The sequence below is a fragment of the Cucurbita maxima genome, unplaced genomic scaffold (assembly GCF_002738345.1).
Source record: "Cucurbita maxima cultivar Rimu unplaced genomic scaffold, Cmax_1.0 Cma_Scf00181, whole genome shotgun sequence".
Taxonomy (NCBI): domain Eukaryota; kingdom Viridiplantae; phylum Streptophyta; class Magnoliopsida; order Cucurbitales; family Cucurbitaceae; genus Cucurbita; species Cucurbita maxima.
The window spans coordinates 86,031-102,129 of NW_019272197.1; the positions used below are offsets into that span (position 1 = coordinate 86,031).

The 16,099-nt window shown below is 45.1% G+C and overlaps 1 non-coding gene and 1 pseudogene across 1 annotated transcript; both read left to right on the forward strand.

Moving 5' to 3' along the window:
* The first annotated feature begins 1,309 nt into the window (after positions 1–1,309).
* On the forward strand, positions 1,310–1,382 carry TRNAK-UUU. Its single transcript has one exon. It is a non-coding gene; the product is annotated as a tRNA-Lys (tRNA).
* Positions 1,383–13,854: 12,472 nt separating this feature from the next.
* On the forward strand, positions 13,855–15,818 carry LOC111473882 (annotated as a pseudogene).
* Positions 15,819–16,099: the final 281 nt, after the last annotated feature.

Consider the following 16,099-nt stretch of genomic DNA (forward strand, 5'->3'; position numbering starts at 1 on the left):
GTACGGGGGCCCTCCATTCTGATTGGTATATCATGAAAAAATCAAGCCATTTGCACCAGGCGCACTGCGCTTTCCCTTGCCCAGATGTTCTTCTCAGTCTTGGAAAGGTGACCCGCCGAAGACAGGAGCCCTTTAACATGTTTACGAAGACCTCTTAGAGAAAGGGGGTTCGATCAGTAGAGGGGACTACTTTGCCTCCCCGGAAGAAAAAGAGCCCCGCTGGACGACTGATCCCGTTGATCATATAACTGGGAGGGAACGTGTCACATTAGAGGTGAACGATCAAAGATGTCCTCTAATTACCACGATGAGGCTGGTCCCCCTTTGATTTTAGTAGACTAAGCTATTCATATGAATGAAGAAATGAATGCCGGGCTCTTTCTTTCACTGCTAACCCCAATCAGTTTCAACATGCTGATACTTGCCCTTTCGTCGAGCCCCGAGCTTGTGGTCCTCCTTTTAGTGTGGGTTCCATTGGATGAATCTGTCAAGTCAAGGTCAACGTACGTAGCAGCAAGGATGGTGCATCGCCTATTTCTCGTTCTCGCTCGGGAGCCAAAACGAAAACGCCGGCTACCTACTGTACTGGACCTTCGACCAGGTATTCTACCCTTCTCGAATCGGAACCAACCACCCCACTCTAATAATAGGAGAAAGGAAAACGCTCGAACAGTTGAGCGGCCAGCAACTTCCGTACACAGAGATAGATTCATTCTTCGTACCTGGTCCAACTTCACAAGCCTTCGCGGGTTGGGCAGAAGTCTTCTTTGGTAAGACGGAATTTGACAAAGAAAAGAGAGTGCTCGACCGGAACAACGGCCAACAAAGACCCTAATTACATATAGCTCCTCCCCTTCCCTGATTTAAGGCTTTAAGAACCGGATGGCGGCTGGAAAGAAAGACGACCTCACCTTATCGTAGATGGTGTCAGTGAGAGCCACTTTAGTATCCCCCGTTGACCTTCTTTTGTGGATAGAATCTTCAATGAGTAGAAAGAAGCAACCTGACTAATAAAGGTGCTTGTTGAGTAAGGCCGGCTTTCGAGCCCAAGCCCCTTGTTTGTATAGGTTGGGTGCTTGAGCGCATCTTTCTCATATGGAGGGAGAAAGGCTTTCCTTGAGTTTGAAATCAATAAGGGGTTAGCGAGGCCGTTTTCTTGCGGGAGTGCTAACGCGCACCCTTACGTTTTCTTCGCTTGCTCTGCAGTACGAGCCTCATACGGAGCCGCGCCCCTTGAATATGATGAGAAGAAGAGGGGCCGCCCTCTTTTCTTTTCTGCATCAATCCTCCCACCTATTTTTCTTTTTTGGGGTGTATAGCTCAGTTGGTAGAGCATTGGGCTTTTAACCTAATGGTCGCAGGTTCAAGTCCTGCTATACCCAAACCTACCTTACACGAGACTCTTTTTAAGGATGCGTAGTAGCGTTCAAAGATCACTCTTTGGCCTTTAGATTCACTTCTCTATTTGGGCGAGATCTTAGCAGATGAATAGTTGTTAGAGTAGAGAGGCACCGAAGGTGATAGAAAAAAGCAAATCTTCATCCTATCCCTTTGTCCTCAAGCTCGAACTCATAATAGTTTACGGGAAAGACGGTCGATCATGTAGTTAACAACCAGTATTTACAGCAATTTCACCTTTCGGATGTAAATAACCAACCCTAATCCTCAATGGTATACTCCTCCTCCCTATCCTGTTAGAGTTTTGCCCGAATTCTGTTAATCTTTTTCCCCAAAATCCTCATCCTCAACTGCAGAACCCCAACCATACTTTGGTCGAAACCTAACCAGATGGATAGACAGATTACTTAACCGAAACCTGATCGGGAGAGAGAGAAAAAGAAACGACTATCTTGTTCCATCGCTTTCTCCAGCAATCGGCTCCTGGTGAGAACGGAAATCCTGGTTGGTGCAAACTGAGATCTTGAAGCTAAGGCTAAGGCCCTTCCTAAAGCGGGGACGTAGTTTCTTGTTCAAATCCAAAGTCTTCAGTCTCCTCCCGGGCTAAGGCTGTAGTTCCAAATCCGGAATCTTAAACAATTCAGCTTAATATAGCATAGCAGATAATCTGATTCAGCTTCAAAGAAGAAAGAAAGGGGCGGGGCATCTTTCGCTTTCCTTTTGGGTTGCGAGTGCATGCGTCCACCACGGTCAGGGCTTTCACAGGTACCTTGTACGTAGTTAAGGTTCAGCTTTGTTTGGTCTTGCTTGATTCTAGACTAGACTGGAAATAACCCTATGACTGACCTAGCTCAAATTTGATGTTGATTCGGGCGGAGCGGGATAAAAGGTTTGGTTCAGGAGACAAATGAGATAGATGTTCGGAATAAACTGGATATGCTGCTGAGGGAAATACTGCTGCGAGAGAGGGCGGTACAGAAAGAATTGAGTGATTCTCACCTAAGACTGAAAAGTGTTACGGTTGGGCTTCTTTAGAGGGAAGCAAGCGCGCCAAGCTAAGAACAAAACAATACCCGTCCACTTTTTCATCGACTTTTGGAAAAAAGGAGGATTTCAGCTACCTTCGGAAAACAGGGTCAACAAAGAAAGAAAATCATCAAAGGTATACATAGTAGGCAGGGAAGGAAGCACCATAAGCTACAAGCTCCCCATCAACCGCCTCGGTTCGAGGGTTTTTCCTTCGAGTCAAGTCCACTCCTTTCATAAAACAAGGTCAAAATGACCGGCTCAATGAGCCGCCTTTGAGCGGTGCTTCTCCTGTCGACTCATAGAAACTCGAACCAATCCGTTTTCTTCCACTTTGAAGCATGTGACCGGCACCGGTGCTGCTGCAACGGCCATCAACGGCAACAAGTGGCGTCATCGGATTCAGACTTCCGCTTTAGGTGATTCGGGAGCAGATGCGTCTCTATCTTTGAATTCTGAGTCGGATACTAACTTCATATTCTGCAGATTCCCCGGTGTTTGCGTATGCGTCTGTCGATGCGTCTTCGTATTCGGCTTTAGCTGAGACTGATCTTTCTCTAGCTTCTTCTGATTCGGCATCTTCAAGAGTTTTAGTTGAACAGGCGCACTCACTGAAGGAAGCCTTCCGACCCGTAAGAGGCCTATTCCCATGGTTCGAATTGGGAAAGAGCGGGCACCGATCCTCTCTCTCTTTTAACCCTCCCTCGAAAGAGCTATTGCCGGGAATAGCAGGACAAAGACTCTCTTTTTCATATCTTGTAAAAACCAGACTCTGGTCTTCGGCCTCCAACTATCTTTCTTTAGCTAAGGACAAGCCAAGCTAGAAGTTAGAATAGAATTGAATAAAGTAATGAATGGTCGAGATCGATATCGCCGGGCTAGTGCGGCTCGAGGAGAAGATAGGCAGCTCGACTCCTCGAGGAAAGGGCTAACAAAGGCTTGATTGAAAGGGAAAGGGTAGGGGTTGGAAAGAAAATGGGATTCTGGTTCAAGCGCTAGAAAGAGGAAAGAAAGGATTGTACACCATCAAGTATCTAGTTGTAGGGGGGACTGATTTCTGTAAGATCCGGGTAGATAAGTCAAGTTGCTCGAGGAGAAGAGGAGAGGGGCGATGAGACCGAGTTTACAGTGAAAGAAGGAGAGTCCATTCAATTAGAATAGGTTCAGGCAATGGAATTGTGAGACCATAAAGAAGAGGTTCAGGGGCGAAGCCACGAGACCATAAAGAAGAGGTTCAGGGGCGCTTTGTTTTCGTTTTCTTAACGCCTCATTTCCCTTTTCCCGAAACACTAACGAAATCGTGGTTTCCTTCAGAATGTCAACTTCTATAATTCATAGAATAAAACAGCATCTTGGGTGAAGCAAAGAGCGGTTCGGTCAGAAGCATCTACCCCGCACTCAATCCAATAAGCAAGCACATAAGCAAGACGAATCGAATCTCTTTCTCTTTCAGTATTCAAAAATTAGGTAGGCAATCAGGGCTAAAGCACATACATATAGAGAGGAGCAAAAGACAGATGTGCCAGTTAGATAAGAATTTCCAGGATCCGCCGGCGGTATTTGATTGATCTCGTGCGGTACGAATGACTTGAAGAAATTCTACCCCGAAGAATACATTCTAGTAACTTCGAACTTTATTGAATCAACTGTCTTGAATGCAAGCAAAGCCCCTTTTGAAAAAGAACTAGAAATGGGTATTAAACAAAGGACATAGTGGGATAGGTAAAACCTCTTTTTTCGAGTGAAAGGCCTTATGTTATGAGGGTCAACCTCCTAACCAAGGGCAACTAAGTGCCAAACTCTCCTCTATAATAAGGGTGGGGTATCCGAATCGACCTCCAACACTGATTCCGGATATCGTGATCTTGGATCCAGGTCCAGGTACTTTTTCTGATTCTGATTCTCTTGGGTACGATACCGAAGCTAAGTATAAGTAGATGAAAACAGCTTGACCAAGAGTTGCGTCAGCTGATTATTCCGCTAAGTCAGTAAAGCCGGAAAAGCCTTGCTCTAAAGGAGCTTGGGGTGAGACCCTTCTATTAAGGAGAGTTTAGTTTGGCAGATCGACTTATAGTTGCTTCGGATCTAGCATTTTTTGGGGATCAGAAAGAGAAAGGGTAAGACGACTCTCCTCTTTCAGTCTTTCCTGCCTTGAAGAACCAGATTTTTCGGATAGGAAGGGAATGAGGGCCGAACGAAGAAAGCATCTGTCTTCTTTTCCTTTTCTTTGTTTTGGTAATCACAGGAGTCGCTCCAGGGCCTGGAAAGCGTGAGCAAGTTCTCTTCTCTCGCTCTCGGTACAAACTTGGGACACCAAACAACCCTACTCTATCCCGCTGACACGAGGGAAGTGGAGTAAGCAGGGAAGCGCGCAAGAGCTATAGCTAGTCTCCTGGTTCTATTATCAGTGCGAGATCAAAAAGATATAGAATATATAAGTCCCCGCCTTGTACTGTAGAAGTAAGCTCACCAGCAAGGAGTAGTGAGGAATGAATTCCAACGGGAAAAAGAAAGGAAGGAAGGTTCTTTTAAGCCGCTGACAAACCGGCTAATCCAGTATACCCAGCGTAGTAAGCTAATCCTGTAAGCAGACTTTGAGTTAGTAATCCAACCCTAAAACCAGGTTCTCTTCCTTAGTCTTGTATCCGTAAGCAGTAAATAAAGCAAAGATAGAATAAGGATGGTATAGGAATCCCCTCTCTAACGTTCTAACCTCTAAGCCAGTAATGAGTCAGCCAATGGGATAGAAAATCTCATAAGTCAGGTAATCAAGTAAGCCGGGTTTTCTCTTTTTGAAAGTCCCACGGAAGAATCTAAATAAAGGGTCAGGGAATCCTAAATAAGCTCGAGTCAGCGTGCTAGTTATAGTGCTAGAGCAAGAGTCAGCGTGGGAGATCGATCTCACAAGCCTATATTTCAATATGACTGCTACGAAGCACTGCAAAAGCTAAGGAGGCTTTGATGGTAGCTAATTGAAGACTGAGACAATCTGAGCATCTGGCGAATCCAATCCGTACAACCGGTAGTTGACAAAGAAGTTCTTATTAGAAAGTCCCAGACTTGCCTACTTACTTCTGTCAATCAGTCAGACATGCCATGTTTAGGCTAATTACCCTATAGATCAACAACTATGAATAGAATAGTGTCTGAGCTAATAATCTCATTGGCTTAAATAGTCATGATCTTGCCACTATGTCAGTTGGATTCGTGAAAAAAGAACATCTTCTTCTTTTACCAGTTACCCGCTTTTGTCAAAAAAGTCCTAAGACCGGTAATGCAGCATCTAGAGAGATAAGCGGAGTCAGGGCCTAAAGACTGTTTGTTACCAATAGCAATAGTCAGTTTTAAAAAAGTTCCTTAACTCACTCATATCATTCTGCCTTAGGTCAAGGCTACATTTCTCTGGAAATGGAATGAACTTATTCTCGGGTAAACAATGTACGACTTCTAGCTTCAAAAAGTTCTATAACATCTCTTCACATATAAAGGATGATGATGAGGCCTGGAATTCTGTTCACTGCTTGAGTTGTGATTGAGAGAGTTCCTTAGAAAATGAAGACCACAGGGTGAGTTTCACTTTCACATCATGATCGAAAAGGCAAGTCAGAAAAAAGATTAGGTCTTATTCGTGGTGGAGTGCTTCAAAATCCATGGGGTTATGTTACGAATGAAGAGAGGGCTACTAGAACTGGAAAACCGGGGATGATGTAAACCATGTACGTTCGGATTACAATAGGTAAAGAGGGTAAGATATATATATAGCTTGACTTCACTCTTTCGGTCTTACGTGGAGGATGTGGTTGGCCCATTTCGGTTTCTAACTCTTTCTCGTACAGGGCCTCTTTCTTTGGAGAGCTTAGTTTCCAATCCCCCTTCGTGAAGAGACAAGGGATGTCCACTTCTAATAATGGGTGTTCTGAGACGATTCCGGCAATTACACCGCCCTAAGTGAGTCAGGCAACTTCTACATGCTTTTTGTCTCTCGTATCAGACCTAATCTTCAGCTATGCGGGTAGCATGCACACCCAAGGGAGAGTATGTTAGTATGGTGCTTCAACAAAGTCTTGTTCCGCTTGCCTTTACTCACCAAAGAAAAAAAGGGTTGTTCTCAGACTGAGAGTTCCTAGAAAGCATATCAGAGAACAATTTTGTGTAACCCCTTTCTTTTCAGGCTCGAGGCTCTGTCTGATCTTCCAAGAATATGTATGGTTCATTCTCTATTCACATTTAAATTATTAAATAGAAAGTGGTACCCTCATTTTATAAGACTACCTCAAGCCCCCTCAGTGGAATGATTTTGCTATGTTGATTCTTCAGAGAAGGGAGTAGATAACTCTTTCAAACAATGATGGTCCGGGTCCCCAAAAAGAAAGTCTCCATGAAAGGAAAGGGGAGGAATCCTCCTAGTTAGCAGGTGGGAATACTTTCCCAGGAAAGGGCAATGGAGGGGTGCCATTGAAACCATTTCTACCTTATAGCCTTTGAAAGCTGGTACAATGAGTTTGATATAAAAGGAAGCCTTTCGATCTAGTATTCAGCCCGTCAGACTGCATGGGAATCTTCCTAGGGGTTTCCAACACTCAATCCCCATGGAAAGCTCTTAGATTGCAAGGCTTCTTTGGTTCGTTATACGCTTTAGGGGAGTCCTTCTTATTTGACAGTATAGCTTAGCTTATTTAGTCAATGCCTATAGTCAATACAAATACAAACTCTATCCCTCCCAGAAATTATGTACTAGGGAAGAAAGAGACTACAACAATTGGAACTATCTCGCCGGCAGAAGGAATAGGACTCCCGGGCAGATCAGGTACAAGCTCCCCAGGGCCAGAAAGAAGCAATGTATTGACAGACAGCAAGGATAACTAACTACATCTATCACTTCCACTTCTGGCCTTTCATCGAGAGCAAATGGCCTGAAAACTAGTTCCGGCACCAATAGAAAAAGAAGAAAGAGGCTTTCTTTTCTTTACTCTACCTGTCAAGTTCAGGGAATATCATCAAAGGATTTCATTGACTCGACTGTAAAGGAATAGGGAATGTTGATTCTCCCTTCTCCCTATTTATTCACTGTAAACTCGAATTAAGCTTGATTTCCTCTTTCCTTCCTGATTCTGCTTTTCTTTTCTTTACTCTACCTGTCAAGTTCAGGTAATAAATAGAGTCAAAGGTTCAGGTGAATGAGCAAATCTTTCTTGAATTTGAAGAGTCTTGAAAGCTTCATCAAAGGAAAGAAAAGAGAAGAGACCGAGTTCAACAAACACCCATTCTATTCCATGTTACCGAGTTCAATGAAAGAAGGGACAGGTTCAGGGGGAGTCAAAGTCAGAAGACGAAGACAAAGAAGGGAATAAAACAAAGAAAGCTAGCTCGGCAAGGGAAGGGAATACAGGGGAAGGGCCGAAGACATGAAACCGAGTTGGAGAGGTTAAGGCAATGGAATTGAAGCAGCTTTACCAAGTGAAAGAAGGGAAAGAACAAGAACTTCAGGGAATATCGGAAAAGAAAAGGAGTGAAAGAGTGAAAGCAAGCCAGTTCCTTACAACCCAGCAAGCAAGAGGAGCCCGAGCAAGAAAGCCAGTTCCGTAAACTCTCTCTCTCGAATGAATAAGGAGTCGAGACTGACTGTTCCGTCGAATGAATAAGGAGTGTTTACAGTTCAGGGAGAGTGAGTCAATGAATTAGTTTACCCTGTACTGAGTGAAAGAAGTAATAGTCCAGGAGAGCAGAAGATCAAGAATAAAACACACACCTATTTAACGAGTGAAAGAGTGAAAGAAGGTTCCTTCAGTAGTTCAGTCTGATTAATGTTTCTGAAAGCAGAATCAAAGGAAAGAAAAGAGACCGAGTTCAAGAAGTAGTTCAGTCGAATTAATCTTGAGGCTTAGTTTACTGTTCAAGAATCAATAGGGGAAGGAGAAGAGAAAGAGGGTTCCGGTTCCGGTTCAGGAGCGACGAAGCCACGAGACCGAGTGAAAGAAGGAAAAGTCGCTCAGGAGTAAGTAGGGAGAAGGAATCTTGAGTGTTTACAGTTCGTGAAAGGGATAGGTTCAGGAGTAAGTAGCGAGACCGAGTGAAAGAAGGAAAAGTCGCTCAGGAGTAAGTAGGGAGAAGGAATCTTGAGTGTTTACAGTTCCGGAGCTCAGCAATGAGACCATACAGAATAGGTGAAGGAGCTTCTCTTTCTTTTTCAGTTCAATCTGGTGAAGGAAGAAAGAGACCTACAGAAAGAAGGCACAAGTGATTGAGTTCAGGAGTTTCCCTTGTTTACAGTTCGTTAAACACCTTTCCATTTACCGAGCTCCTTCCTGTTCAGTCTAATTAATCTTGAGTTGAGTCTTGAGTTGAGTGTTGACAGTGAAAGAAGGGAAGGGAAGTAGTTCAGGAGTTTACCTTGTTCAATCAGGTTCAGGAGCTTGACCTTGCTTTAGAGTGAAAGAATAGTCTTTGTTGAATAACTCACAATAACGGAATTTACCTCGTGTTTGAAGGGAGAGGTTCATGAGTTTACAGTTCAAGAAGGTTCAGGCAGGAGAATGAATCTTTCTTACTTACAGGAGAGTAAGTTCAAGAAGGGAGAGTCAATCCTCAGCTGCTTTACCGAGTGAAAGAGTGAAATCAGGGACAAAGGATCATTCTTGTTGAGTCTTTCCTTCCTGTTCAATCAAACACCTAGTGAAAGAATAAATGGGTTCTGGTTCAGGAGCTTGACCTTCTTCTCATCCAGCCTATGTTCAAGAGTGAAAGAAAGGATCAGAGAAAGAATAGTTCAACCCTCGTTCAGTAGTTCTGTCTCATTCTTCTTTCGTCTTTGTTTACCGTGAAAGAAGAAATATAGGAAAAGGGGCGAAGCAGTGAGACCTTGTTTACAGTTCAAGAAGGGAGAGGTTCAGCCAGCCAGCCAATGGAATTGCTTTACCTCGTTCAATCAGTCAAAGGTTTAAGGAAAAGGATCATTCATCTTTCTTACAGGGAATAGAGTCAAAGGTGATTGAGCTTCTCTTTCTTGACTTTCTTTCTCTCTCTTTGTCTTTTACCGACTGTAAAGGTGAAGTAGCGAAGCAATGAGACCGATAGGTGAAGGAGTTCACTCTTTCTTTCATTCTCTGATTCTTCTTTATAGAGGATTGAATGAATTGACTCTCCTGTAAAGTGAAGGGAAGGTCATATCGGTTCAGGATAATTAATCGGAAAGGTGCGAAGCAGTGAGACCGATCCTTGTTTACCTCCAGAAATCAGGGAAAATGGACTCAAATACCCCAAAAAATAGACAGAGGATAGAATTTGATAATAAATGGTCTTTAAAGGAGAATGAATCGGAAAGGTGCGAAGCAGCTCGACGAGAAGAGGAGAGGGGAGAAGCCGCTCGACGAGAAGAGGAGAGGGGCTCATAAACCGAGCTGACTTCTCTTGACCCTTGCTTCCTCTCCCTCCTTCTGTATACTTCAGTGTATACAAAAATGTATATGAGGCAAAGACTATTTGTTTGAACACTAGACTACTACTAGAAAGACGAGACTACGACTACAATATCAAACTAGAGACTACTCGGATACTTCATCTATTCTATAGAAAGAGTCTAACGACTAGTAGTCAGATCTAGACAATAGACTACTGTGGCTTAGTGATATCGAGATAAAGGTAAGGTCAGATTGTCCACCTATCGCCTTAGTCAGGTAGTACTTGACTCTTGTCTTTCCTGAGCCTGAGGCTGGAGAACGAGTCAGGCGAAGCCCTTTCCTTCCCTTTACTTACTTTAGGGCTTGCTTGCCTTTAGGTAAGGGAATAGTCCAACTTTCGACCCTATATTGGCTTCCAGTACTTTCTATTCCCGGTAACAAGGTAATAGCTCTTTTCCTAAAGCGCTTGTTCCGCTAGGGCCCTCTTCTGTTCCTGTATAAGTAAGAGGATAGCAGTCCGTTATTCTATGGCTGGCTTCGGGAGGCTCCTTTAAAAAGAGTTGACCCGTGATCTACGGAAAGGCTGCTTAAAGTACGTACACACAGGCAAGAGAGAGAACGCACAAGCGGTACGTAAGAGCAAACTGTCTTATTGGCTATTACCGAATCGAAAGTGCTTAAACCTCTCCTCTTTCTGTCAGTCTACTTTACTGACTGAAAAACGGGAAGTCACTCATTCAAACCTCCCGCCCTCTCCAGTCAGGCGGGCGAAGCGCATTAATAGGAGCGAAGCGTATCTTTCTCTTAATAATTCTATAGCAAAGTCATTATACAGACTGAAATGGTTGAGACGCGACTCGAAGGTCTCATCCACTCGCCCCCTTCCCAATCCATATTCCAATGTCGGGAGGAAAGCTCAATATGGTATAGTCGAGGTAGACGTCTCTCTGTGTGTGGAAAAAGAGGAGGAGCTTTGATTTGCACGCCTTTGAGTAGGTAGGGTTATATGCGTCAGCTTAAGATCATCTCTCCAACCAATAGCCTCAGACTGAATCTACCGATAGCATCTGCCTTTACTATCTAAACTATCAGTCAAGCAGCTTCTCTCCTACAACAGGTCTCGGATTTCTTGAGTAGGCGGGTGGACCTGAAGGCCGTTTAGGGCTTGAAACCCGGACTTTCCATAGGGGGCCGCAAGATAGGCCATAGGAGCAAATGAGCTACCCATTTTTGAGTTAAGCCAGGAGTGTCTTTCTCGAATGAAAACATCAATCATCTTTGGGGCGGAAGGTTTCTTTCTCGTGGTGGCTTCCCGTGTAAGGAGAAAAGTTGTCCATATTAATCCTGTATATTCTTGCTATCTCGAGTTGACCTAATCCTAATAAACGCTATCAAATGGAAAACGGAGACCTTCGAATCTCTAATGTACCCGCATCTTTCATCGGTTTTTTTTCTGAGACTCATCAAAACTCGAGACGTGGTTAGGCTAGCAAGTTGAACCGGATCATCCATCGGATGCACACCCGCACTTCGTCTGCCTCGTCAAGGGAACCCGGACACTTCCCTTGCACAGTTTCCGGTGGAGACGGGGAAATTCGAGTGGGGGCAAAAGTCTCGTAATCTTTTGAGTATCGAGATGGCCGGTAACCTGGCTACAGAAGCTCCCATGTGGTTTAGAATGAGTATCCACCAGGACTACGGGGAATTCTACCGGGACTAGTCCGAGAACAAAGTGCGGGAGGAATTTCCTTGCCTTGTCATGAGCAACAATCAACTGACCTTGCTATCTACGAGACAACATAGCTGGGTTGGGTAGGATGTGAAGAAATGGAAATAGCATGCATTCCCCTTGCCCCGTACTAAGAGGTTCCCCGTATCGCATCCCTAGCCCTGAGATATTGATATTAGGAGTTGTGTGCTTGAGAAGGACCAATCAGAGGCAGAAAATGCATACATTCCATCCATGTACGTATCAAAAACAGATGGAGGTCATCAGGCAGCCTATCTGAACCGGACAAGGAGTTTAGTTGGTTGCCGGCAAGTCTGTCCCCTTCGGATACAGATGAAAGACTGCATGGGCTTTCGCTCTCGCCCTAAACGAATGAATTGACGGAGAGGAACGAAGCAGCGAGAGGAAGTAGCTCCACGAGAAGAGGAGAGGGAGTAAGTAGCTCGAGATCATTCCGAGGGGACCGGCTAGATCAAGACTAGGAGAGATGATCCCCAGGACGAGAAGAAATTGAATCCATACACTCGATCCATTGCTTCTACCCCTCCCCGATGCAGCCAGCCCGGGACCCGGACTCGGATTTCAGCCACTGTAGTTCAAATGCAGCCTGACGACTGAGTGAAGGTTGGGAGTGGGCAGCTCGGGTACGATCTAAAACGATCCCACATTCCAGAAAGAACCGGACAATGGGAAGCCTTCGTTGAGTAATGGGAAGCGGGCTAGTCCCCGAAAAAGCCTTGCCAACTATAAGAAAGAGTTGTGGCTCAAAATCAATCAGCAGTTCCTAGGTTCTCAGTAACGTGGCCAGTCAGCGGGCAGGAGGGAGGGAAGCTTACCTTGACTTGTTGTCCGGGCAGATAACACAGCCACTCGCTATTTCCAAACACAGAATCAGCTTCATCACCCAGCCCCAATTTAGAGTTCGATTTATGGCAAACAAGGAATTTCCGGCAATAAGGATATCATAAACATAGTTTGACAATATTCTAATCTCACCATCCATTATTCGAGTTGAAATACAATGATCGTCGAACGAAATCCCATATCGCTAATAGCTTGATGAAACTTAAGGTACCGTACCACTGTCGGGAAGAAAGTTTCAAGTCATATAAAGAAAGACTTTCTTTCTTAGCTTGCAAACCTGATCTTCATGCCCAAGAACCTAAAAACCTGGCCTGGAGGTTGTACCATATATATAAATCCTCGAGTTCACATTTCAAAATGCTGTTTTGACATCCCCATCTGATCTCATGAAAAATCCAAATGAGCGACCATAGCAGCGACAATTCTAATAGATGTAAACTTCTCCACAGGAGCAAATCTTTCTTCATAATCAATCCCACCCCATCCATTGTGAGATGTGAGAAGCCCCGAGCAACCAATCGCGCCAACGAGATCAAAATGGAGCCGTCACTCTTGCGCTTCACCTGTCATACCCTGACTACCCGGAACGAGACAATTCGATTGGCTTCACTCCCTCCTTCTGGTAATGGGACAAGTTCCCATGTCTCATTCTGATTTAAGGTGTTCAGGCAGAAATCTCCTCTTTCATCGCCCCACTCTTTCAGGCCAGCCGCTTCTTCAAATGAGCTTGGCTCTTCCACTTTCTGGAGAGGCACAAGACTGTTCAAGTGTCACAGTGTCCGCATAGCTGGCTTCTCTATACTTGGGATTGATTGGGCTTCCTGATCCTTCCTTGTCGATCTTCTAAGTCGGCTATCAAGCACAGTGCCTTCAGCAGGGATCCTCTTGAATATCTTGTTGCTCTCTTCTAGACATGCATCACTCTTTGTTAACGGGTCGCGGGCCTTGGGCTTTTTTTTCTCTGACAGGAGGGCTTCGTGTAGCTTTTTTGACTCAGGTCCAGAGTGACTCACAATATCAGGCTCTTGTTGCTCAGGTGCTTGTGCCCGCATACGGAAGTCTAGCATCCCGGAATACGGCAGTACTACATTTTCGGAGGACCACCATGATGATGCCTCATCGAAAACGACATGTGGAGATACAGATTTTGTAGTCGGATCAATGCACCTCAACCTACGCTGATCATAGCCGACAAAGATGCACCAACTAGCCCGCCCGCCTTCTTTTCCAGCTGAGTCCGTAACTGCTCAGAACACATAGCAGACGGAGCCAAAGACTTTTCAATGTTGGTAACGAAAAGCTAATTTAGCTTGGGGTTTCCTTCCTTTTTCAAAACAGCGGTTGTACGTTCTTCGCATGCGCATCATGCTTCGACAAGTTTCGCCCTTCTTTCTGCAACTCCATTTTGCTGTGGAGTGTGTTGTGTGAGCAGCTAAACGGATGACGGACCTGAATCATCAAACTCTTGCAACGTGTATTCTCCACCATTGTCAGTCCTCAGGCATCTTTTTCTTTGATTGAGTTCATTTTCCACCCCTCTCTTTAGGATCTTCACTCTCATTTCCTTGGCCAGAGCACAGTCTCAACAAAGTAATCATTCGATAACCCTCTGATTCTTTCTCTTCTTCTTTAATGTCTTTTTTCTTTCAATCCTTTAACTGAACTGGTTTTGATCAATCTTTCTTCTGTTTACAGGTCCGAGTTATTTGGGTTTTGTCTTCAACGCCACGGATTGATTTCCCATCAGAGGACTAGAGGAGGCCGCCGGCTGCCGGCAGCAACGCTATCTGAGTATGAGCGGGTTCTGGTGCTTGAAAGGGGCGGTGTTCCGTACGGAAAGCCTAATCTGATGACCCAATCAGTCTTCCTCACCACTCTCATGGAGGTGCTTTCGACTCCCCGGCGCAAGCCTGAACCTCCGAAGACGGCGTCCCCAATGCCCGAGGCCGGGTTCTTGACGGCAGTAGTGCTATCAATGCCGGGTTCTATAGTCGAGCCGATCAATAATTCTACGGAAGGTCAGGTCAGGGGTGAATTGGGACCTCCGAGTGGTGAACCAGTCCTATGAGTGGGTTGAGAGGGCTATCTTAGGTTAGGCCGGAGCTCAAGAATTGGCAATCGGCAGTCAGAGACGGGCTATTGTAAGCCGGTGTTGATCCCTATAATGGTTTGACTTTGGATCATTCAGTGGGTACCAAGGTTGGTGGTTCGACATTCGAGAGTTCCGGTCGTAGACACAGTGTTGCTGATCTCCTCAGCTATGCGAAAGCTTTGAATATGAGAGTGCAGTCTATGCAAGCTATGCAAGTGTTGAAAGAATTCTTTTAGCCTCTTCTTCGCGGATCGAAGCAATCGGCAATTGGGGTTGTTTTTCGCGACCAAAGAAAGAGGGCCATGCAATGGTGCAAAGGGAGAGGATCACCTCTGTGCTGGGGCTCTCGGAAGCCCACAGCTTCCGCTTCTGAGTGGCATTGGACCGAGGCCGTCCCTCTCATCGTGGGGAATTCCTCTGTCTCATCACTTGCCTTATGTCGGACAGTTCCTCTATGAGAACCCCCGAAATGGCATCTCAATTGTGCCCCCAATGCCATTGGAGCACTCTCTGATACAAGTCGTGGGCATAACCAATTCAGGGACAGGGGCTTACCTTGAAGCAACTTCCAATGTCATACCTTTTGTCTCCCCGGCTCGCTCTCTTTTCATTCGGAACCCAGCTTCACCACTCTATCTCACTGTGGCTACCCTGATGGAGAAGATTACTGGGCCACTCTCTGTTCACTCCGGTTGCCATCTACAGATGTCAGGGTTAACCCAATTGTACGGTTCAACTACTTTAGTAATCCGGGTGATGTATGTGGAGCGGTGTGTGAATGGCACCTGCAAGATCGGTGATGTACTGAGGAGCCGTTCCATGGAGGATTTCCAATTCAGGGAATGGTTTGTTTGGGGGCCGAGATTGAAGATAGGTGGGGCCTGCATTGCCCGTTGATCAATCAAATGATCGGCTGATGGGAGAGTTTTGCCCGCAGTGAGTACTATATGGCACTACCATGGTGGATGCCTTGTGGGCAAGGTAGTTGATCGCAATTTCAGGGTTATTGGGATTGATGCTTTCCGAGTTGTTGATGGTTCGATATTCACTGTATCACCAGGGACCAATCCCCAGTCCCCTCTTTTGATGCTTGGACGGTCAGTGTCTTTGTTGTTATCTGAATGCTTGAGTCTTTTTGTTGGTTTGTTAGAGTTGACTACTTACCCTGTTGTGCCAAAAGGAACTATAAGCGGACTTTGCTGCGAATCTGCTAGCCATTTACCAGTATTTCCTCTTCTGCTTCTGTTTTTGGGTTTTTTCTCCTTTCCCCTTGTGAACACAATCAAATCCGAACAAATAAGAAATTGGTGATTCTCCAATTAAGAAAAAAGATTGAAAAGACCCTCTCGGGTTTCTCTTTCATTTGCCAGTTCCAAATCCGCATTGTCAGTCAACTGCTGCACCATTTTTCTTACAGGATGCCAAGTTAAAGAAGATAAGGCGAGTGAATAAGGTCCGAAACCCAATAAAACATTTATGCTCGTGGCCGGACCGGAAAAAGATGTGGGAGCAATGGCACTCGATCACAAACCCTCTCTTTCCCTTTCTGTAAATTACTTGGTATTTTTTTCTTCTTCGCCCTTCCCTGTCCAG